We start from the raw sequence: 23,554 nt of genomic DNA, 5'->3' as shown, positions 1-23,554 counted from the left end.
CTGCAGTCTCCTCCTCTGCGGCCTGCCCAGCCTCCTCTGCAGTCTCCTCCTCTGCGCCCTGCCCAGCCCCCTCTGCAGTCTCCTCCTCTGCGCCCTGCTCAGCCTCCTCTGCAGTCTCCTCCACAGCCTTCTGTCCAGCCAAGTGCTGCCTCTGCTCCTGCAACATCAACTGGGTCCAGTGTTGCAGACCAGGCTCCTGTAAGTAAGCTTCTCATTATTCGTGTGCAGGTCCTGCAGCGTGATTTCCAATGACCACAAAAAAAGAGGCCGCATTTCCTCTGTGCTGGAAACTTTGCACTGGCTACCTTTTAATAGTAGATTTAATCAAAAAATTGCGCTTTAAGCCATGGAAGCTGAAATGTTTGCGGACCGGCAGCAGCAGGGAGGATGTATGTTTCGGCTCGTTGGTCTAGGGGTATGATTCTCGCTTAGGCTGCGAGAGGTCCCGGGTTCAAATCCCGGACGAGCCCATTATTAGGCTTTGCTTTTAATCTCTTCAGCCTGATTAGGGCAACCAGGATATTTCTGAGAAATTGGGGATAAAATGTGCCAGAGAGAGGCCGGTTAGCTCAGTTGGTTAGAGCGTGGTGCTAATAACACCAAGGTCGAGGGTTCGATACCCGTACGGGCCACTCATTTTCTCTCTGGGACCTTCGCTCTGCTCTTCTCGAAAATGACGGGCGGTCTCCCAGACATGGCTGCTGGCTAAACCATTCAAGTATCTGGCCGAAATAGCTCAGTTGGGAGAGCGTTAGACTGAAGATCTAAAGGTCCCTGGTTCAATCCCGGGTTTCGGCAGAGGAACCACGTAATCTCTTTTAGTCTACCTGATTCCACCTAGCCTCATCGCTATCTGCCTCTCAGACAGCCAGCTAGCAGAGTGTGTTGGTTCCATGGTGTAATGGTTAGCACTCTGGCCTTTGAATCCAGCAATCTGAGTTCAAATCTCTGTCGAACCTTTTTAGGTTCTTTGCGGAAGGGAGGGAAAAAACAGAGGTGATGCGCAACTGCTGACGTGTCGGTGAAATTGGCACTCTCAAACCGAGTCGGAATTGGGGAAACATGGGCTTAAAAAGCAAAGGCTTCATTTGCTCCTTGCTATCGTGCTTCTGGACTCAATGACTTAAATCCTTGCTATCGTGCTTCTGGACTCAATTACTTAAATGTCTGCTGCTCATGGGAAAAGTTGACACACGCCAAGGTTCCATGGTGTAAAGGTTAGCACTCTGGGCTCTGAATCCAGCGATCCGAGTTCAAATCTCGGTGGGACCTGCTTTTGCCAGGAATGTGTGCAGTACCTCGTTCGAAAAAACTTTTTCGGCAGCACTGAGCCGCAAGAGCTCATCTAGGTAGTGCCCCTTGAAGGGGGGCGTAAAAAGGATGGACAGCACTGGAGAATGCAGGCATCGATGCCGCTACCTCTCGCTTGCGCCTACTGCTTCCTACCGATTGAGCCAAAGTAAGCCCAAAGTAAGCCCACGTGAGCCAATCGTGTTTCTCTGCTGTGGCTTACTTTTGACCAATCACGTTCTCTCCTGTGGCTTACTTTTGACCAATCGTGTTTCTCTCCTGTGGCTTACTTTTGACCAATCGCCTTTCTCTCCTGTGGCTTACTTTTGACCAATCGCGTTTCTCTCCTGGCTCTGCTCCTGTGGCTTACTTTTGACCAATCGGCGACCGCTATTATTAGGCAAGGCAAGGCAAGTTTATTTATATAGCACATTTCATACACAATGGTAATTCAAAGTGCTTTACATAAAAGAAATTAAAATAATCAAAAGAATTCAGAATAATTAAAACAGTTTGGAATAAAAGATAAAATACAGAAATAATCAAATGAAATCAGAATAATTAAAACATAAAATAAAATACAGTGCAAACAGTCGGACGAACAGTGGCACAGTGCTCATTCAGTAAATGCACAGTTAAACAGATGTGTTTTGAGTCTGGATTTGAATGTGACTACTGTAGGAGCACATCTGATCTCTTCTGGAAGCTGGTTCCAGCTGCGGCTGGCATAGTAGCTAAAAGCAGACTCGCCATGCTTAGAGTGAACCCTTGGTATTTCTAGCCGATGTGATCCTAATGATCTGAGTGATCTGTTGGGTTTATATTCACTGAGCATATCTGCAATGTATTGAGGTCCTAGGCCATTGAATGATTTTTATACCAGTAATAATACTTTAAAATCAATCCTAAATGTAACTGGCAGCCAGTGTAAAGACCTGAGGACTGGTGTGATGTGTTCATATTTTCTGGTTCTGCTCAGAATCCTAGCAGCAGCGTTCTGTATGAGCTGCAACTGTCTTATGGTCTTTTTGGGAAGGCCAGTGAGAAGTCCATTACAATAATCCACCCTACTGGTGATGAAAGCATGCACAAGTTTTTCTAAGTCTTGACTGGAAACAAAGCATCTAAATCTTGCAATATTTTTCAGGTGATAATATGCTGATTTAGTTATTGCTTTGACATGACTACTGAAACTAAGGTCTGACTCTAGAGACACACCCAGATTCCTGACTTGATTTTTAGTTGTTTGACCCCTAGACTGAAGGTATGCGTTCACCTTGAGAACTTCATCTTTGTTTCCAAACGCAATGACTTCAGTTTTGTCTTTGTTTAACTGAAGAAAGTTTTGGCACATCCAATTGTTTACTTCATCAATGCATTGGCAAAGGGAGTCAATGGGGCTGTAATCGTTAGGCGATAGGGATAAGTAGAGCTGTGTGTCGTCTGCATAGCTATGGTAAGCGATTTGGTTCTTTCTCATTATTTGGCTCATTGGGAGCATGTACAGGTTGAATAGGAGTGGCGCAAGAATTGAGCCTTGAGGGACTCCGCATGTCATGGATGTCCACTCAGACTTATGGTCTCCTATACTCACATAATAACCTCTGCCTCCTAAGTATGACCTGAACCATTTTAGGACTATCCCAGAAAGCCCGACCCAGTTTTCCAGCCTGTCAAGAAGTATTTTGTGATCGACAGTGTCAAATGCAGCACTGAGGTTGAGTAGTACCAGCACTGATAATTTGCCTGTATCAGTATTTAAGCGAATATCATTTATTATCTTTATGAGCGCGGTCTCTGTACTGTGGTGCGGTCGGAAACCAGATTGAAAATGGTCAAAGTATCCATTCGAGCTTAAGAATTTGTTCAGCTGATTGAAGACAACTTTTTCAATGATCTTGCCTATGAAAGGAAGATTTGATATCGGTCTATAGTTGTTTAATATGGTCTTATCCAGATTGCTCTTTTTCAGGAGGGGCTTGACGACAGCAGTTTTCAGGGAGGTCGGAAAACTCCCAGAGAGAAGTGAGGCATTTACCACTTCCAGGAGATCTGCTTCTAAGCTGTGTAACACATTTTTTAAAAAAGATGTGGGAAGTGCGTCAAGGGCGCAGGTTGATGTTTTTAGTTGCTGTACGGTTTCTTCCAAAATTTTGCCATCAATTTCTTCGAAATCAGACATAGTGGCTACTTTCTCGTGCTGTTGTCTGATCTGCCTGACCCCAGCGCAACTCAAGGATGAGCTGATCACCTTTCTGATATTATTGATTTTCTCAGAGAAGAAAGAAGTAAACTCACTGCACTTTCTCACTGAGAGCATTTCACTGGGAATCTGGCTTGGGGGGGTTGTCAGTCTCTCTACAGTAGCAAAAAGAGTGCGCGTGTTGTTTATATTGCTGTTTATAATATTCGAGAAAAAAGTCTGTCTAGCTTTGCTTAGTTCCTTATTGAAAGCATGGATGCTGTCTTTGTAGATGTTATAATGGACTACAAGTTTTGTCTTCCGCCACATGCGCTCTGCTTTTCTGCATTGTCTTTTCATATTTTGCACTGCTGTTGAGTTTCTCCAAGGTGCTTTTTGTCTGCCACTCTTCTTCCTGACTTTCACAGGAGCAATATCATCAATTACACTCTTAACTTTTGAGTTAAAAGAATCAAGGAGAAAATCAACAGAGTCAGCAGATATGCTTGGTGTTAAAGATATAGCCTTCATAAATAGTACACTAGTGTTCTCATTTAAGCATCTCTTCTTGACAGACACAGATCTAGCTTCAATGGCAGGAGAGATCAATATATCAAAGAAAACACAAAAATGATCAGACAGTGCTACATCCTTAATAACAATTGATGAAATGTTTAGACCCTTACTGATAAGTAAATCTAGAGTGTGTCCACGATTATGTGTGGGTCCATGTACATGCTGAGTCAGATCAAAAGTTTTTAAAACAGTTTTGATTTCTTTTGCCATATTGTTTTCTGCATTATCTATGTGAATGTTAAAATCTCCAGCAATGGCAAAGCAGTCAAACTCTGAGGAAATTGTTGATAACAGTTCTGTTAAGTTCTCAGCAAAAGCTGGAGAGTATTTTGGAGGCCTGTAAACAATGATAAGTAAAATGCGTTGAGCACCTTTTAACACAATACCGAGATACTGGAAAGACGGGTAATTCCCAAATGATATTTGCTTACATTGATAGACATCTTTATAAAGAGCAGCTAAACCTCTGCCTCTTCTGACAGCTCTGCAGACACTCATAAAAGTAAAGTTAGGAGGGGCTGTTTCATTGAGGACTGTTGCACTGCAACTTTCTTCTAGCCAAGTTTCATTTAGCAACATAAAATCCAGGTTGTATGTGGTTATTAAGTCGTTGACTAAAAGTGATTTATTTTTAAGTGAGCGGATGTTTAAAAGTGCTAACTTTACAGTCTTACTTTTTGTCCCCACAGCAATCTTGGTATGTCGTGTAATAAGCACCATATTAGATGGGTTTGCTGTACGGCTTTTGAAGGCCTTAGACTTTCTATCATGTAATCGAACAGCAATAGAAAAAGATACAGGCACACTGGGTTCCCGCTTGTTCTGTAAACATTTGAGAAAGTTATTGTTATCATAGCGGGGACCCGACACATATCACTGAGAGCTGGTATCAGTTGTTTTTGGTTCACCTCGAGCCGCTGGAGGAGGGTGTGGGCCCTGGCGCTGTGGCAGAGGCCGAAGAGCTCTCACAGGAGGAGGGGGAGGGCGAGCTGGGCCCGCAGGCTTTGGTGGTTGTGGGGCCTGGCGTTTTTTGGTTGGTATCTGGGGGCTCGCAGCAAAAGAGTGGGATAGTCTAGTTCCAGCATGCACCAGTTGTTCCATTTTCTCTGAGAAGCACAGAAGTGGAGATGCTGGAGAGAGTGATAATGTTTCCGGTGAGAGGGATTTTTGCTCTGGTGTTATTGGAGGCTGTAATATGCTGTCCTGGTTTCCCTGGCTGTTTTCCAGAAAGTCGTCTATGGGTGCTGTATCTTGGAGCAGTGCTGGTATGTCACAGTCTGTCTGTGTTGAGCTCTGTGGGCAGGGCTCAGCTGAGATTGTGTCCGTGAGTAGAGGTTGTTGTGGCTGAGTGGTGTTATCACTGTCCTTGTGTGATGTGTCAACCGCATGTCCATTCAGGTGCTGAAGTGAAATCATGTGGTCATTCATACTGTATCCAGGTGTGTGTGTGCCATTCAGGTTGAGCGGATTGGCACACATTGCAGAAGGATGACGGAGGGAGAAGTAGATATTGTCCTTTAGCACTCTTGAACCAAGTTTGTTTGGGTGGTGGCCATCCTGTTGAAACAGTTGCCTCTGACTCCAGAAAAGATTGAAGTTGTCAGTAAAGTTCACTCCTTTTATATTGCAGGTTTTTTGCAGCCATGTATTAAGCCCAAGCAACCATGAAAACCTGTTTGTTCCTCTTGCTGGGAGTGGTCCACTGATGAATGTTTGAACTTTCAGTCTTTTAAGTGTTTCAAAAAGTTCATTGAAATCCTTTTTAAGAAGTTTCGACTGCTCTTTATGAATATCATTCTTCCCCACATGAATGATGAGTCGATTTGCAGTCTTATGTTTCATCAGAATGTTCTGAAGTTCCCTGTTTACATCAGAAGTTGTTGCTTGTGGAAGGCAGCACGTTGTTGTATCCCTGCTATTAATGTTTCTGATTACGGAGTCGCCCACTATCAGAGTCCTGGGCTCGGCTGCACTGTGAGCTGAGTGCCGCTGTCTGCTCGACCTTGAGCCCCAGTTAGCATCAGTGTTAGCTACTGGCTGATTCTGTCTGTGTGCGATCACATTCATCAAATTTGGGGATTCCTCATTCATTAATACTTCAAATCTGTTCTCAAGATGTATAGGCGGTGGTAGGAGACCAGTGTTTGCAGTCCTTGTCAGAGCCGTATCTGGGGTAGAGGATGCTACTGCAGTAATATGTGATGCTCGTGACAATCTGATGTCTCGAGTGCCTTTGGGTCTCGCACCCTGTTTGTGCCATCGATTAGTAAAATGATCGGCTTGTTTCTCTACACTCAGTATGGCCTGTCGAGAAGCACTAGATTCATGGGACTCACCGGCTGTATGCTGAGGACGTCCATGACGGAGCTCTGTTGTGTGTTCCGTCTGGTTTGGTGGTCCCGCAATTAACTTTGTTTCAAGAATTGCAATCCTTTGTAAAAGTCTGTGGCAGTTGGAGCAGCGAGTAGATTCCAGAGGAGGCATTTTCGTATCCTTATGAATGTAGGCAGTTGTGTTTTCTCTTCCCCGGAATGTAAGCTTTCAGTGGGAGGCTGGTCGAATAAAATAATTCTGCTTTTTTTTGTAGTAATCCAAGCGTTTGAGCACTGTGCTGAAGTTAAAATTAGGTGATAAAAGGAGATAAAATATAGAAATATAAAAGCGATAGAGCAAAGCGCGGAGCAGTAAGCGAGAGCGTCCGAACAGTAGCTGAGCAGGAAGTAGTCGTCATCAGTAGTAATTATCGTCATCTTTGCAACAGGTAAGTCTATTCTTCACGACTGTATAATCGATCATTATTTATTCATAAACAGTGTTTGTTTTTAGACAATTAAACATGCCAATAAAGCTAGCTAGCGTGTAATAGCACACGATTTCTTCTGTACATGTGAACCTGCAACTTTACCATGATATACAGTAAAAAACATGCCACTACTGTCAAGATAATTAGCCGACCGCTAATTAAGCTATATCCTCCTTAAACCATTTTTTTGTTGTTGTTAATTTAGTATTTTTTTGTGTCATTCATTACATTATTTTGAAGACAAGAAGATTTTTACTAAAACCTTTAAAAAAAAAAGTTTAATTCATATATGTTATACTATACTATGTTATACACCAGTATACATATTTATGTTATCTTTTTAAATACTATGTTATACATATTTAAAAAGACATGAATAGGCAAAAACAAGTGTTTTTTTGTTTCAACAAATGATTCTCAACTATGTTATAAAAGATATACCAAAACGATTTGATATACCATTTTAAGTTTTAGATCTGTTTGATGATCATATTATTATGAATTGTCATAAACGCCTTTATGTTATATTTGGTGTTTCTTAGTAATCTCCGCCACAAAAGCTAAACAAAACAAAACGATTTAAGCATGGCATGATACCAGCAAGATTGTACCAAGAAGTGTTATTTATTTTCTTATTAATAAGTTCATCACTGTCACAAACGAGACTCCCACTGTTCCTCCTGCTCACCACCAGAGGGAACCCTCTTCTGAATATTAAACCATTTGAACTACATTTCCCACATACCTGGCACTGATTACCTTGCACCTGACCTTCATCAGTGGACTATTTAAGGTGCTCTCAGACTCTCCTTCTTAGCGAAGTTTTGTATTTACCCTGGTAATCATCTCTGAGCGTTTCTTCCCGTGTTTTGTCTTCCCGTGGATTACTTTTGGACTGTCTATTCTCATCTTGATTCTTTGCTGCCTGCCCTGGACTATATTCTATACTGGACTGATTTATGTAAGTTTGCTGCCTGCCCTGATCTTATGCCTGTTTCTGGATTACGAGTTGCCTTATCTCTACTGTTGTGTTTGCTGGTGATTGACCCTGATTGTACGACCACGATTATAATAAAACTGCAAATGGATCCTCATTCTCCTGAAGCTTCATTACAGAAAACTTCACCATCACACGATCCAGCAGTTCTGGTTCAAATGTCCACGGAGATTTCCACTCAAGCTAACCAACTCGCCATTCATCAACATCAGCTAACCCATTTAACTACAGTAACGGAGGAGCTCGTCAGGACGCTACAGAGTTTGCAAATGTCACTTACGAACCCAGCACCTTCTCAACCGAACGTGAGTGTGGACGCTTCTCCACCACCTTCAGTCACAGTTAACCCACGTCTGGCTCTTCCTGATAAGTTTGATGGTAACCCAACTAAAAGTAAGGGATTTCTACTGCAATGTTCATTATTCATTGATCAACAACAAGCTATGTATAGCACCGATGCCAGCAAGATTTCCTTGGTATGCTCACTCCTCTCTGGCAAGGCGTTAGAGTGGGTGACGGCGGTTTGGAGAGAGGATGGTACTGCTTTTCCATCATTTGGCATCTTTCTTCAACGATTCCGGGAAATATTTGAACACCCGGAGGGAGGTATGAGAGCTGATGATCAACTACTCGCGTTGAGCCAGGGCAGTAGTACCGCAGCAGAATATGCTTTGACATTTCGTACTCTAGCAGCACAAACCGACTGGGTGGAGAGCACGCTTAAACTGCTCTTTCGCAAGGGACTCAGCTTGGAGTTGCATTCCGAACTGGCTTGCCGAGATGAAGGGAGATCGCTGAATCAATTCATCGAGCTAACCATTCAGATTGACAATCTGATTCGTTCACGTCGTCCACTCAGAACGGTACCAACCAGCACACAATACCCAGTCACTCTTTCTCAAACTGAACCCATGCAGCTCGGATATACTCATCTGACTCCGGAAGAACGAGAACGCAGCATACGTCAACATCCCTGCCTCTATTGCGGCCAACCGGGCCACCTGAGGGCTTCTTGTCCCACAAGACCTCCTCTTCGTAACTCCTCTTCGGTGAGTCCTTGTGTTCAAGCACATCACTCCAGTTCTTGTATCAAAGTACCTATAGTATTGTCTCTAGAGGGCAATCATATATCCACATCAGCTCTATTAGACTCAGGAGCAGCCGGGAACTTTATGTCTCATGAGTTTGCTCAACAACTACAACTCCCACTAATCTCTTGCAATTCTCAATTGGTAGTGGAAGCACTAGATGGACGGCCTCTCGGTGATGGAAGGGTTCTGCACACCACCGTGGACCTTCAACTACAGACTGGGTCCCTTCATACTGAGGTAATTCGTTTCTACATCATCACATCACCTCATAACCCGGTAATTATTGGACTCCCCTGGCTACGTCAACATAATACCCTCATTTCATGGAAGGAAGGTCGGATCATCAAATGGGACCCGTCATGTCACTCCAACTGTTTAACTGGCAGCCCTTCACTCTCCATTCAGACTGTTACGCTAAAGGACGAACCTGTTCTTTTCCCCACTCTTCCCATTATATATTCCGACCTCGTCGAGGCTTTTAGCAAGACCAAGGCTATGGAACTTCCTCCTCACCGCTCAAACGACTGTTCCATCGAACTATTACTAGGGACAACACCACCTAAGGGTCGAATTTTCCCCCTATCACAACCCGAATCAGAAACCATGAAGAACTACATAGAGGAGGAACCTTCAAAGGGGTTCATCAGAGCATCTACGTCACTCACACACACAAGTATTTTTCCAAACTAGACCTCCGCAGCGCCTACAATCTCATTCGCATCCGGGAAGGTAATCAATGGAAGACAGCTTTTTCTACCAGCACTGGGCACTACGAATATTTGGTTATGCCTTTCGGGCTGTCCAACAGTCCTTCCGTATTTCAATCATTCATCAATGACGTCTTTCGGGACATGCTTGATCGTTGGGTTATTGTTTACATCGATGACATTCTTATCTACTCCAACACCTATGAGGAACACGTGCAACACGTAAGAACAGTATTACAACGACTCATTGATCACCAGTTATACGCCAAAGCAGAGAAGTGTGAATTTCACCAGACTACCACATCATTTTTGGGCTACATCATCAGTCAGGAGGGAGTCGCCATGGACGAGAAGAAGGTCAAAGCCGTTCTAGACTGGCCACTACCAGTAACCTTAAAGGAATTACAACGCTTTTTGGGATTTGCTAATTTCTACCGACGCTTCATCAGAAATTTCAGCTCGGTAGCCTCTCCCTTAACCTCTATGACTAAGAGAAATTCATCACACCTCACCTGGTCAACCACAGCACAGGAGGCATTCGCAGAACTCAAATCACGTTTCACATCTGCCCCCATCCTCCACCACCCTGATCCAGAACTCCCGTTTATAGTTGAGGTGGACGCTTCAAATACGGGCATTGGAGCCATCCTTTCACAACGGCACGGATCCCCATCCAAGCTCTATCCTTGCGCCTATTATTCCCGCAAACTTAACCCAGCCGAACAGAACTATGACGTCGGAAACCGGGAATTGTTGGCCATGAAAGCAGCTATGGAGGAGTGGCGTCATTGGCTGGAGGGGTCTAAACATCCGTTTGTGATACTAACTGACCACAAGAATTTGGAATACTTACGATCTGCCAAAAGACTGAATCCCAGACAAGCGAGGTGGGCCCTCTTCTTTACACGATTTGACTTCACTGTTACCTATCGTCCCGGTTCAAAGAACACCAAAGCAGACGCTTTATCACGTCAACACGACTGTTTAACTTCCATTAAATCCAAAGAAACCCTTCTTCCAGAGTCATTAATCGTGGCCCCAATTCAGTGGGACATCATGACAGAGCTCACTCAAGCCAATTCACAAGAGACCCCTCCTCCCGAATGCCCCCCTGACAAAACTTTTGTACCTTAGGATCTCTGTCAGAAAGTACTACAGCAAGTTCACTCCTTACTCAGCTCCGGTCACCCTGGAATTACGGCCACTGTTCACCTGCTTCAGAACAGCTTTTGGTGGCCAACCTTGCGTGCAGACACAATAAAATTCATTAATGAATGCATCACCTGTAACACAAGCAAACATCTCAGACAGTTACTATCTGGCCTACTGCAACCATTGCCAGTTCCCCACCGACCATGGTCCCATCTTGCCATAGACTTTATTACCGATCTCCCCAAGTCCAATGGGAATACCACAATACTCACTGTCATAGATCGCTTCTCCAAGGCCTGCCGTTTAATTCCACTTCCCAAGCTGCCTACAGCATTTGAGACTGCCGAACTCCTGTGCAACTTTGTGTTTCGATTTTATGGCCTTCCTGAGGACATCGTGTCGGACCGAGGGCCCCAATTCACATCCAGAGTATGGTCCGCATTCTTCCAACAACTCAACATCAACATTAGCCTCACTTCAGGATATCACCCACAATCGAATGGTCAAACAGAACGTCTCAATCAGGAGATCACCCGGTTCCTCAGATCCTATTGTCATCAGAACCAAGCAGATTGGAGCCGATTCCTCATGTGGGCTGAGTATGCACAGAACTCACTCCAGAAACCCTCCACTGGACTAACTCCATTCCAATGTGTAATGGGCTTCCAACCTCCCCTATTTCCATGGTCAGGGGAACCTACCGAAGTACCCTCTGTCAACGATTGGCTCCAGAGAAGCGAAGACATCTGGAATCAGGCTCACACCCACTTGCTACATGCTGTCAGGAGACAGAAGTTGCAGGCCAATCGTCACCGTCGCCCCAATCCCGAGTATACTCCAGGTCAATGGGTCTGGCTATCCACTCGAGACCTACGCCTCAGACTTCCTTGCAAGAAACTCGGTCCCAGGTATGTGGGTCCCTTCCAAATTGTTAAACAAATTACACCAGTTTCCTTTCGTTTGGCATTACCCTCTAATTATCGTATCTCTCCCACTTTTCATGTATCACTTCTCAAACCCGCTGGTGGTCCGAGAGCGGAGGAGGAGGAGCAGACCAGTGACCAGGGCCCCATCTTGGTGGACGGCGAGGAGGCATATCAGGTTCGAGATCTACTCGATTCCAGACGCCGGGGCAGGCTCCTCCAATATCTGGTGGATTGGGAGGGGTACGGACCGGACGAGCAATCCTGGGTTAATGCAGATGACATACTCGACCCCACACTCGTGACTTAGTTCCATAGGACGCACCCGGAAAAACCGGCCCCTCGACCTCGAGGAAGACCCCGGCGTTGTTCGCCTCTTCGCGTCAGGAGCCGCTCGCAGGGGGGGGGGGCTCTGTCACAAACGAGACTCCCACTGTTCCTCCTGCTCACCACCAGAGGGAACCCTCTCCTGAATATTAAACCATTTGAACTACATTTCCCACATACCTGGCACTGATTACCTTGCACCTGACCTTCATCAGTGGACTATTTAAGGTGCTCTCAGACTCTCCTTCTTTGCGAAGTTTTGTATTTACCCTGGTAATCATCTCTGAGCGTTTCTTCCCGTGTTTTGTCTTCCCGTGGATTACTTTTGGACTGTCTATTCTCATCTTGATTCTTTGCTGCCTGCCCTGGACTATATTCTATACTGGACTGATTTATGTAAGTTTGCTGCCTGCCCTGATCTTATGCCTGTTTCTGGATTACGAGTTGCCTTATCTCTACTGTTGTGTTTGCTGGTGATTGACCCTGATTGTATGACCACGATTATAATAAAACTGCAAATGGATCCTCATTCTCCTGAAGCTTCATTACAATCACACTATTTACAATTTGTACACAAGGCAATTCAAAGTGATTCACAGTTGTATAAAAACAATAATGCTTATGCTCATAATAATAATAATCATTAATTATTATAATATTATAATAATTAATTACATAAAAAAGAAATGCTGTAGTAAAATACTTTCAGTTGGAATATGACAGCTATGTAACGTTCTGTTTATGCCTGTGTCCTTTCAGATTAAGTATGCATACCCGGTTTTACGAAGAACCTCTGAGGGTCGACTCCTTCGTGTTGGCAGGGAGGGCCAGGTGTAAGGAGGAGGTCCTGGCTGAGGCCACTGCCTTTGTGAGGCAGAATGGAGGGAATCCTGGAGACCAGTTCCTGGTTCTGGCTCACTGCAAGATCCAGTTTGGGAAACACCAGGGTCAGAGGTTCCTGTGGCTGCTGGAGAACTCACTGGGGTATGCCTGCTATCTGGTCAGCAGCATTTTGGGGGAGGAGGAGAGGGACAACCCGCTGTCGGCCAACAAACACCTGTTCCTCAGATACACCTCGCAGATCAGGGAGGTAACGAGGCTGTGGAGTTGTATCAGATAAAACAGGCCATGCTGCAGGAGGCCCAGAGGACAGGAGATTCTGGATGTCTGATGGTGGAGTTTGGGGATTTTAAGGCTAGGTCAATGAAGGAGGTGTATGAGGACCCAAGCAAGGAGGCCCAAACTCTCATCACCTACCTGAAGAAGGCAAAGGCCAGGCCTAACACCAATATGGCCCTTTTCAAAGCATACGTGCTGAAGAGGCAGGCTCCAGCCCACGTGCCCACCACCACTGTGCCCACTGCATCTGTCCTCACTGCTGCTGTGCCCACTGCCACTGTGTCTGTTCCTCCTCCACCTACTGCCACTAAGAACAGGCCACTGCTGGCGACCAATGTGAAGGCCCTGTTGGCGCGGGCGAAGCATTTATTTGCTTCACAGCTGGCACAAAAGATTTTGTCTCCAGCCAAACCCTGTAAGTGATTTGCAAGCTTTAAAATCTTTACAGTATATATTATGCAGTATATATGTCTAACGAAAATACGTATTCAACAGCTGCAGGACCACGTGTACATCCTGCGTCTGAGTCAGTGAGGCAACTGTAGCCTCGCAAGCTGAGGAACAACTTCCTCAAGGTATGTAAATCTTAAACAATATTTTACAAACAATTACAAATAAAACAAAACAGTATTTTTTAAATGACATATTATTTTATTTCACAACACAGAGGAATGGCACTTCTCAGGTGTCAATCTACATTCACTCTTTGAGTGAACATCCTCAAAGGAAAAAAGATAATTTAAAGGTGTATGTAAAAGGTTTTATTTCATTTTTTATCGTAATCACTGACTAAAGCTCATTCTTGTCATCTCACACTTCCCCCACTCCCCTTGGAATAAGTGGCTGTTGTAGTGTTTGGTCTGCTTCGCTTCACACTTGGCTGATCCCATCTTTTTTTCTTCTTGTATTTCTTCTAATGGTGCTTGGATGAAAAACAGGATGATTTCACTGCTTCCTTCCATCTTTTCATCATCATGTCATCTCTCTACTAATCATACATGCTTTGCAGTAAACCTTGTAATCGCAGTAGCTGTCCAGCAGAGCTGAGAAAGTCATGCAGTGAAAGTCTAAAACAATAAGATAATTTTGTTGTGTTTTTTTACGCTCCAGCCACTGCAGGCTCGAGAGGCCCTGCTCCTACCCCGGCTCGTGCTACTGCCCCTGCTCCTGCCCCTTATCCTGCTCCTCCAGCATTTTGGACACCTGGCCAGGTGTCCCAGTCGCCTGCAGAGCTTCCTGTCCACTGGAAAGAGCAACTCCCATCTTTCCAGCAAGGCCTTTAACCCCTGTCCCTCTGCACCAGGACCATCCTCACTACAGCCACCCACAGGACTGCAGCGCCCTGCCCAGCCTCCTCTGCAGTCTCCTCCTCTGCGCCCTGCCCAGCCTCCTCTGCAGTCTCCTCCTCTGCGCCCTGCCCAGCCTCCTCTGCAGTCTCCTCCTCTGCGCCCTGCCCAGCCTCCTCTGCAGTCTCCTCCTCTGCGCCCTGTTCAGCCTCCTCTGCAGTCTCCTCCACAGCCTTCTATCCAGCCAAGTGCTGCCTCTGCTCCTGCAACATCAACTGGGTCCAGTGTTGCAGACCAGGCTCCTGTAAGTAAGCTTCTCATTATTCGTGTGCAGTTGCTGCAGCGTGATTTCCAATGACCACAAAAAAAGAGGCCGCATTTCCTCTGTGCTGGAAACTTTGCACTGGCTACCTTTTAATTGTAGATTTAATCAAAAAATTGCGCTTTAAGCCATGCAAGCTGAAATGTTTGCGGCCCGGCAGCAGCGTGGAGGATGTATGTTTCGGCTCAGTGGTATAGGGGTATGATTCTCGCTTAGGGTGCGAGAGGTCCCGGGTTCAAATCCTGGACGAGCCCATTATTAGGCTTTGCTTGTAATCTCTTCAGCCTGATTAGGGCAACCAGGATATTTATATCCCGGGTTTCGGCAGAGGAACCACGTCCGCCTCTTTTAGTCTACCTGATTCCACCTAGCCTCATCGCTATCTGGCTCTCAGAAAGCCAGCTATCAGGAAGTGTTGTTTCCATGGTGTAATGGTTAGCACTCTGGGCTTTGAATCCAGCGATCCAAGTTCCAATCTCGGTAGAACCTTTTTAGGTTCTTTGCGGAAGGGTGGGAAAAAGCAGAGGTGATGCGCAACTGCTGACGTGGCGGTGAAATTGGCACTCTCAAACCGAGTCGGAATTGGGGAAACATGGGCTTAAAAAGCAAAGGCTTCATTTGCTCCTAGCTATCGTGCTTCTGGACTCAATGACTTAAATCCTTGCTATCGTGCTTCTGGACTCAATGACTTAAATCTCTGCTGCTCATGGGAAAAGTTGACACACGCCAAGGTTCCGTGGTGTAATGGTTAGCACTCTGGGCTCTGAATCTAGCGATCCGAGTTCAAATCTCGGGGGGAACTGCTTTTGCCAGGAATCTGTGCAGTACCTCGTTCGAAAAAACTTTTTCGGCAGCACTGAGCCGCAAGAGCTCATCTAGGTAGTGCCCCTTGAAGGGGGGCGTAAAAAGGATGGACAGCACTGGAGAATGCATGCATCGATCCCACTACCTCTCGCTTGCGCCTACTGCTTCCTACCAATTGAGCCAAAGTAAGCCCACGTGAGCCAATCGTGTTTCTCTGCTGTGGCTTACTTTTGACCAATCACGTTCTCTCCTGTGGCTTACTTTTGACCAATCGTGTTTCTCTCCTGTGGCTTACTTTTGACCAATCGCCATTCTCTCCTGTGGCTTACTTTTGACCAATCGCGTGTCTCTCCTGGCTCTGCTCCTGTGGCTTAATTTTGACCAATCGGCGACCGCTATTATTATCGTCATCTTTGCAATCTTTGCAACAGGTAAGTCTATTCTTCACGACTGTATAATCGATCATTATTTATTCATAAACAGTGTTTGTTTTTAGACAATTAAACATGCCAATAAAGCTAGCTAGCGTGTAATAGCACACGTTTTCATCTGTACATGTGAACCTGCAACTTTACCATGATATACAGTAAAAAACATGCCACTACTGTCAAGATAATTAGCCGACCGCTAATTAAGCTATATCCTCCTTAAACCATTTTTTTTGTTGTTGTTAATTTCGTATTTTTTTGTGTCATTCATTACATTATTTTGACCACAAGAAGATTTTTACTAAAACCTTTAAAAAAAAGTTTAATTCATATAGGTTATACTATACTATGTTATACACCAGTATACATATTTATGTTATCTTTTTAAATACTATGTTATACATATTTAAAAAGACATGAATAGGTAAAAACAAGTGTTTTTTTGTTTCAACAAATGATTCTCAACTATGTTATAAAAGATATACCAAAACGATTTGATATACCATTTTAAGTTTTAGATCTGTTTGATGATCATATTATTATGAATTTTCATAAACGCCTTTATGTTATATTTGGTGTTTCTTAGTAATCTCTGCCACAAAAGCTAAACAAAACAAAATGATTTAAGCATGGCATGATACCAGCAAGATTGTACCAAGAAGTGTTATTTATTTTCTTATTAATAAGTTCATCACACTATTTACAATTTGTACACAAGGCAATTCAAAGTGATTCACAGTTGTATAAAAAACAATAATGCTTATGCTCATAATAATACTAATAATATTCATTAATTATTATAAAATTATAATAATTAATTACATAAAAAACAAATGATGTAGTAAAATACTTTCAGTTGGAATATGACAGCTATGTAACGTTCTGTTTATGCCTGTGTCCTTTCAGATTATGTATGCATACCCGGTTTTACGAAGAACCTCTTAGGGTCGACTCCTTATGGCGCCAACTGAGGAGGCCAATAGGAGGAAGATCGTGTTGGCAGGGAGGGCCAGGTGTAAGGAGGAGGTCCTGGCTGAGGCCACTGCCTTTTTGAGGCAGAATGGAGGGAATCCTGGAGACCAGTTCCTGGTTCTGGCTCACTGCAAGATCCAGTTTGGGAAACACCAGGGTCAGAGGTTCCTGTGGCTGCTGGAGAACTCACTGGGGTATGCCTGCTATCTGGTCAGCAGCATTTTGGGGGAGGAGGAGAGGGACAACCCGCTGTCGGACAACAAACACCTGTTCCTCAGATACACCTCGCAGATCGGGGAGGTAGGCGAGGCTGTAGAGGTGTATCAGAAAAAAACAGGCCATGCTGCAGGAGGCCCAGAGGACAGGAGACTCTGGATGTCTGATGGTGGAGTTTGGGGATTTTAAGGGTAGGTCAATGAAGGAGGTGTATGAGGACCCAAGCAAGGAGGCCCAGGCTCTCATCACCTACCTGAAGAAGGCAAAGGCCAGGCCTAACACCAATATGGCCCTTTTCAAAGCATACGTGCTGAAGAGGCAGGCTCTAGCCCACGTGCCCACCACCAATGTGCCCACTGCATCTGTCCTCACTGCTGCTGTGCCCACTGCCACTGTGTCTGTTCCTCCTCCACCTACTGCCACTAAGAACAGGCCACTGCTGGTGACCAATGTGAAGGCCCTGTTGGCGCGCGGGAAGCATTTATTTGCTTCACAGCTGGCACAAAAGATTTTGTCTCCAGCCAAACCCTGTAAGTGGGTAAGTTTTTTCTTTTTTCTCCAGCCACTGCAGGCTCGAGAGGCCCTGCTCCTGCCCCGGGTGCGTGCTACTGCCCCTGCTCCTGCCCCTTATCCTGCTCCTCCAGCATTGTGGACCCCTGGCCAGGTGTACCAGTTGCCTGCAGAGCTTCCTGTCCACTGTAAAGAGCAACTCCCATCTGTCCAGCAAGGCCTTCAACCCCTGTCCCTCTGCACCGGGACCATCCTCACTACAGCCACCCACAGGACTGCAGCGCCCTGCCCAGCCTCCTCTGCAGTCTCTTCCTCTGCGCCCTGCCCAGCCTCCTCTGCAGTCTCCTCCTCTGCGCCCTGCCCAGCCTCCTCTGCAGTCTCCTCCTCTGCGCCCTGCTCAGCCTCCTCTGCAGTCTCCTCCACAGCCTTCTGTCCAGTCAAGTGCTGCCTCTGCTCCTGCAACATCAACTGGGTCCAGTGTTGCAGACCAGGCTCCTGTAAGTAAGCTTCTCATTATTCGTGTGCAGGTCCTGCAGCGTGATTTCCAATGACCACAAAAAAAGAGGCCGCATTTCCTCTGTGCTGGAAACTTTGCACTGGCTACCTTTTAATTGTTGATTTAATCAAAAAATTGCGCTTTAAGCCATGGAAGCTGAAATGTTTGCGGCCCGACAGCAGCAGGGAGGATGTATGTTTCGGCTCGTTGGTCTAGGGGTATGATTCTCGCTTAGGGTGCGAGAGGTCCCGGGTTCAAATCCCGGACGAGCCCATTATTCGGCTTTGCTTTTAATCTCTTCAGCCTTATTAGGGCAACCAGGATATTTCTGAGCAATTGGGGATAAAATGTGCCAGAGAGAGGCTGGTTAGCTCAGTTGGTTAGAGCGTAGCCCTAATAACGCCAATGCTGCGAGTTCGATCCCCGTACGGGCCAATCATTTTCTCTCTGAGACCTTCGCTCTGCTCTTCTCGAAAATGACGGGCGGTCTCCCATACATACATGCTGGCCAAACCGCACAAGTACCTGGCCGAAGTAGCTCAGTTGGGAGAGCGTTAGACGGGTTTCGGCAGAGGAACAACCTCCCCCTCTTTTAGTCTACCTGATTCCACCTCTCAGACAGCCAGTTAGCAGGGTGTGTTGGTTCCATGGTGTAATGGTTAGCACTCTGGGCTTTGAATCCAGCGATCCGAGTTCAAATCTCGGTGGAACCTTTTTAGGATCTTTGGGGAAGGGAGGGGAAAAACAGAGGTGATGCGCAACTGCTGACGTGGCGGTGAAATTGGCACCCTCAAACCGAGTCGGAATTGGGGAAACATGGGCTTAAAAAGCAAAGGCTTATTTTGCTCCTTGCTATCGCGGTTCTGGACTGAATGACTTAAATCTCTGCACCTCATGGGAAAAGTTGACACACGCCGAGGTTCCATGGTGTAAGGGTTAGAACTCTGGGCTCTGAATCCAGTGATCCGAATTCAAATCTCGGTGAGACCTTCATTTGGCAGGCTAAACAGCACAAGTACCTGGCCGAAATAGCTCAGTTGGGAGAGTGTTAGACTGAAGATCTAAAGGTCCCTGGTTCAATCTCGGGTTTCGGCAGAGGAACCACGCCTGCCTCCTTTAGGCTACCTGATTCCACCTAGCCTCATCGCTATCTGCCTCTCAGACAGACAGCTGGGAGGGTGTGTTGGTTCCATGGTGTAATGGTTAGCACTCTGGGCTTTTAATCCAGCGATCCGAGTTCAAATCTCGGTAGAACCTTTTTAGGTTCTTCGCGGAAGGGTGGGAAAAAACAGAGGTGATGCGCAACTGCTGACGTGGCGGTGAAATTGGCACTCTCAAACCGAGTCGGAATTGGGGAAACATAGGGTGCTTCTCAATATCCCTCCTCGTCTCCTCGTTCCTCTGTCCTCCATCCTATGACCCGGAAACCGATCGAGCTCAGCCATCTTGAAGGACATCTCAATTCTCTAATTGCACCTCGAGGAGTGAGGAGGCTTTCAGAGGAGTCATGAGCGAGGATACACAGTTGTATCCTATGCGGAAGTGTTTTATTGACTAAACGTGACGCACGTATACATTCTCCTCCCCCTTCACATCGGTCACAATCTGTTTTAAAGTATACTTTACCTTTGCAGTTTATATAAACCACACATTACACATATTTCAACAGGGTATCTTGCTTTATTATTATTTATTATGAATTTCTTAAATAAAAAAACTGCAACAACATGAGGGCAGATCCTTTGAGCGCTGCTGATGACGCTATGAAGTGACGCTCGAGTGATCAAGTATTCCAATGTATAAAAAAGCTTTCATTCGATTCCTCCATCCTCATTTTTGTCATTCATTACATTATTTTGAGCACAAGAAGATATTTTACTTAAACCTTTAAAAAAAAGTTTAATTCATATATGTTATACTATACTATGTTATACACCAGTATACATATTTATGTTATCTTTTTAAATTCTATGTTATACATATTTAAAAAGACATGAATAGGCAAAAACAAGTGTTTTTTTGTTTCAACAAATTATTCTCAACTATGTTATAAAAGATATACCAAAACGATTTGATATACCATTTTAAGTTTTAGATCTGTTTGATGATCATATTATTATGAATTGGCATAAACGCCATTATGTTATATTTGGTTTTTCTTAGTAATCTCTGCCACAAAAGCTAAACAAAACAAAACGATTTAAGCATGGCATGATACCAGCAAGATTGTACCAAGAAGTGTTATTTATTTTCTTATTAATAAGTTCATCACACTATTTACAATTTGTACACAAGGCAATTCAAAGTGATTCACAGTTGTATAAAAAACAATAATGCTTATGCTCATAATAATAATAATAATATTCATTAATTATTATAATATTATAATAATTAATTACATAAAAAACAAATGATGTAGTAAAATACTTTCAGTTGGAATATGACAGCTATGTAACGTTCTGTTTATGCCTGTGTCCTTTCAGATTATGTATGCATACCCGGTTTTACGAAGTACCTCTGAGGGTCGACTCCTTATGGGGCCAACTGAGGAGGCCAATAGGAGGAAGATCGTGTTGGCAGGGAGGGCCAGGTGTAAGGAGGAGGTCCTGGCTGAGGCCACTGCCTTTTTGAGGCAGAATGGAGGGAATCCTGGAGACCAGTTCCTGGTTCTGGCTCACTGCAAGATCCAGTTTGGGAAACACCAGGGTCAGAGGTTCCTGTGGCTGCTGGAGAACTCACTGGGGTATGCCTGCTATCTGGTCAGCAGCATTTTGGGGGAGGAGGAGAGGGACAACCCGCTGTCGGACAACAAACACCTGTTCCTCAGATACACCTCGCAGATCAGGGAGGTAGGCGAGGCTGTAGAGGTGTATCAGAAAAAAACAGGCCATGCTGCAGGAGGCCCAGAGGACAGGAGACTCTGGATGTCTGATGGTGGAGTTTGGGGATTTTAAGGGTAGGTCAATGAAGGAGGTGTATGAGGACCCAAGCAAGGAGGCCCAGGCTCTCATCACCTACCTGAAGAAGGGAAAGGCCAGGCCTAACACCAATATGGCCCTTTTCAAAGAATACGTGCTGAAGAGGCAGGCTCTAGCCCACGTGCCCACCACCACTGTGCCCACTGCATCTGTCCTCACTTCTGCTGTGCCCACTGCCACTATGTCTGTTCCTCCTCCACCTACTGCCACTAAAAAGAGACACACAAAAGATTTTGTCTCCAGCCAAACCCTGTAAGTGGGTAAGTTTTTTCTTTTTTCTCCAGCCACTGCAGGCTCGAGAGGCCCTGCTCCTGCCCCGGCTCGTGCTACTGCCCCTGCTCCTGCCCCTTATCCTGCTCCTCCAGCATTGTGGACCCCTGGCCAGGTGTCCCAGTCGCCTGCAGAGCTTCCTGTCCACTGGAAAGAGCAACTCCCATCTTTCCAGCAAGGCTTTCAACCCCTGTCCCTCTGCACCAGGACCATCCTAACTACAGCCACCCACAGGACTGCAGCGCCCTGCCCAGCCTCCTCTGCAGTCTCCTCCTCTGCACCCTGCCCAGCCTCCTCTGCAGTCTCCTCCTCTGCGCCCTGCCCAGCCTCCTCTGCAGTCTCCTCCTCTGCGCCCTGCCCAGCCTCCTCTGCAGTCTCCTCCTCTGCGCCCTGCTCAGCCTCCACTGCAGTCTCCTCCACAGCCTTCTGTCCAGCCAAGTGCTGCCTCTGCTCCTGCAACATCAACTGGGTCCAGTGTTGCAGACCAGGCTCCTGTAAGTAAGCTTCTCATTATTCGTGTGCAGGTCCTGCAGCGTGATTTCCAATGACCACAAAAAAAGAGGCCGCATTTCCTCTGTGCTGGAAACTTTGCACTGGCTACCTTTTAATTATTGATTTAATCAAAAAATTGCGCTTTAAGCCATGGAAGCTGAAATGTTTTCGGCCCGACAGCAGCAGGGAGGATGTATGTTTCGGCTCGTTGGTCTAGGGGTATGATTCTCGCTTAGGGTGCGAGAGGTCCCGGGTTCAAATCCCGGACGAGCCCATTATTCGGCTTTGCTTTTAATCTCTTCAGCCTTATTAGGGCAACCAGGATATTTCTGAGCAATTGGGGATAAAATGTGCCAGAGAGAGGCTTGTTAGCTCAGTTGGTTAGAGCGTGGCGCTAATAACGCCAAGGCTGCGGGTTCGATCCCCGTACGGGCCAATCATTTTCTCTCTGGGACCTTCGCTCTGCTCTTCTCGAAAATGACGGGCGGTCTCCCATACATGCATGCTGGCCAAACCGCACAAGTACCTGGCCGAAATAGCTCAGTTGGGAGAGCGTTAGACTGAAGATCTAAAGGTCCCTGGTTCAATCCCGGGTTTCGGCAGAGGAACAACCTCCCACTCTTTTAGTCTACCTGATTCCACCTCTCAGACAGCCAGTTAGCAGGGTGTGTTGGTTCCATGGTGTAATGGTTAGCACTCTGGGCTTTGAATCCAGCGATCCGAGTTCAAATCTCGGTGGAACCTTTTTAGGATCTTTGCGGAAGGGAGGGGAAAAACAGAGGTGATGCGCAACTGCTGACATGGCGGTGAAATTGGCACTCTCAAACCGAGTCGGAATTGGGGAAACATGGGCTTAAAAAGGGAATCCTGGAGACCAGTTCCTGGTTCTGGCTCACTGCAAGATCCAGTTTGGGAAACACCAGGGTCAGAGGTTCCTGTGGCTGCTGGAGAACTCACTGGGGTATGCCTGCTATCTGGTCAGCAGCATTTTGGGGGAGGAGGAGAGGGACAACCCGCTGTCGGACAACAAACAGCGCCCTGCCCAGCCTCCTCTGCAGTCTCCTCCTCTGCACCCTGCCCAGCCTCCTCTGCAGTCTCCTCCTCTGCGCCCTGCCCAGCCTCCTCTGCAGTCTCCTCCTCTGCGCCCTGCCCAGCCTCCTCTGCAGTCTCCTCCTCTGCGCCCTGCTCAGCCTCCTCTGCAGTCTCCTCCACAGCCTTCTGTCCAGCCAAGTGCTGCCTCTGCTCCTGCAACATCAACTGGGTCCAGTGTTGCAGACCAGGCTCCTGTAAGTAAGCTTCTCATTATTTGTGTGCAGGTCCTGCAGCGTGATTTCCAATGACCATAAAAAAAGAGGCCGCATTTCCTCTGTGCTGGAAACTTTGCACTGGCTACCTTTTAATTGTTGATTTAATCAAAAAATTGCGCTTTAAGCCATGGAAGCTGAAATGTTTTCGGCCCGACAGCAGCAGGGAGGATGTATGTTTCGGCTCGTTGGTCTAGGGGTATGATTCTCGCTTAGGGTGCGAGAGGTCCCGGGTTCAAATCCCGGACGAGCCCATTATTCAGCTTTGCTTTTAATCTCTTCAGCCTTATTAGGGCAACCAGGATATTT

At 46.0% G+C, this 23,554-nt stretch overlaps 12 non-coding genes across 12 annotated transcripts; all 12 read left to right on the top strand.

Annotated features, from left to right (window-relative positions):
- The first annotated feature begins 398 nt into the window (after positions 1–398).
- Positions 399–470, top strand: trnap-agg (transfer RNA proline (anticodon AGG)). Its single transcript has one exon. It is a non-coding gene; the product is annotated as a tRNA-Pro (tRNA).
- Positions 471–558: 88 nt separating this feature from the next.
- On the top strand, positions 559–632 carry trnai-aau (transfer RNA isoleucine (anticodon AAU)). Its single transcript has one exon. It is a non-coding gene; the product is annotated as a tRNA-Ile (tRNA).
- Positions 633–725: 93 nt separating this feature from the next.
- On the top strand, positions 726–798 carry trnaf-gaa (transfer RNA phenylalanine (anticodon GAA)). Its single transcript has one exon. It is a non-coding gene; the product is annotated as a tRNA-Phe (tRNA).
- A 402-nt stretch (positions 799–1,200) lies between these two features.
- trnaq-cug (transfer RNA glutamine (anticodon CUG)) lies at positions 1,201–1,272 on the top strand. The gene has a single exon. It is a non-coding gene; the product is annotated as a tRNA-Gln (tRNA).
- A 17,130-nt stretch (positions 1,273–18,402) lies between these two features.
- On the top strand, positions 18,403–18,474 carry trnap-agg (transfer RNA proline (anticodon AGG)). The gene has a single exon. It is a non-coding gene; the product is annotated as a tRNA-Pro (tRNA).
- Positions 18,475–18,842: 368 nt separating this feature from the next.
- On the top strand, positions 18,843–18,914 carry trnaq-uug (transfer RNA glutamine (anticodon UUG)). The gene has a single exon. It is a non-coding gene; the product is annotated as a tRNA-Gln (tRNA).
- Positions 18,915–19,223: 309 nt separating this feature from the next.
- On the top strand, positions 19,224–19,296 carry trnaf-gaa (transfer RNA phenylalanine (anticodon GAA)). Its single transcript has one exon. It is a non-coding gene; the product is annotated as a tRNA-Phe (tRNA).
- Positions 19,297–22,143: 2,847 nt separating this feature from the next.
- Positions 22,144–22,215, top strand: trnap-agg (transfer RNA proline (anticodon AGG)). The gene has a single exon. It is a non-coding gene; the product is annotated as a tRNA-Pro (tRNA).
- An 88-nt stretch (positions 22,216–22,303) lies between these two features.
- On the top strand, positions 22,304–22,377 carry trnai-aau (transfer RNA isoleucine (anticodon AAU)). The gene has a single exon. It is a non-coding gene; the product is annotated as a tRNA-Ile (tRNA).
- A 93-nt stretch (positions 22,378–22,470) lies between these two features.
- Positions 22,471–22,543, top strand: trnaf-gaa (transfer RNA phenylalanine (anticodon GAA)). The gene has a single exon. It is a non-coding gene; the product is annotated as a tRNA-Phe (tRNA).
- Positions 22,544–22,613: 70 nt separating this feature from the next.
- On the top strand, positions 22,614–22,685 carry trnaq-uug (transfer RNA glutamine (anticodon UUG)). The gene has a single exon. It is a non-coding gene; the product is annotated as a tRNA-Gln (tRNA).
- A 742-nt stretch (positions 22,686–23,427) lies between these two features.
- trnap-agg (transfer RNA proline (anticodon AGG)) lies at positions 23,428–23,499 on the top strand. Its single transcript has one exon. It is a non-coding gene; the product is annotated as a tRNA-Pro (tRNA).
- Positions 23,500–23,554: the final 55 nt, after the last annotated feature.

The sequence above is a fragment of the Siphateles boraxobius genome, unplaced genomic scaffold, assembly GCF_051911475.1.
Source record: "Siphateles boraxobius isolate OS27281-9 unplaced genomic scaffold, OSU_SipBor_1 269, whole genome shotgun sequence".
NCBI classification, from domain to species: domain Eukaryota; kingdom Metazoa; phylum Chordata; class Actinopteri; order Cypriniformes; family Leuciscidae; genus Siphateles; species Siphateles boraxobius.
The sequence above is the reverse complement of the archived record's forward strand: the minus strand, read 5'-3'. Positions and strand labels throughout refer to the sequence as shown.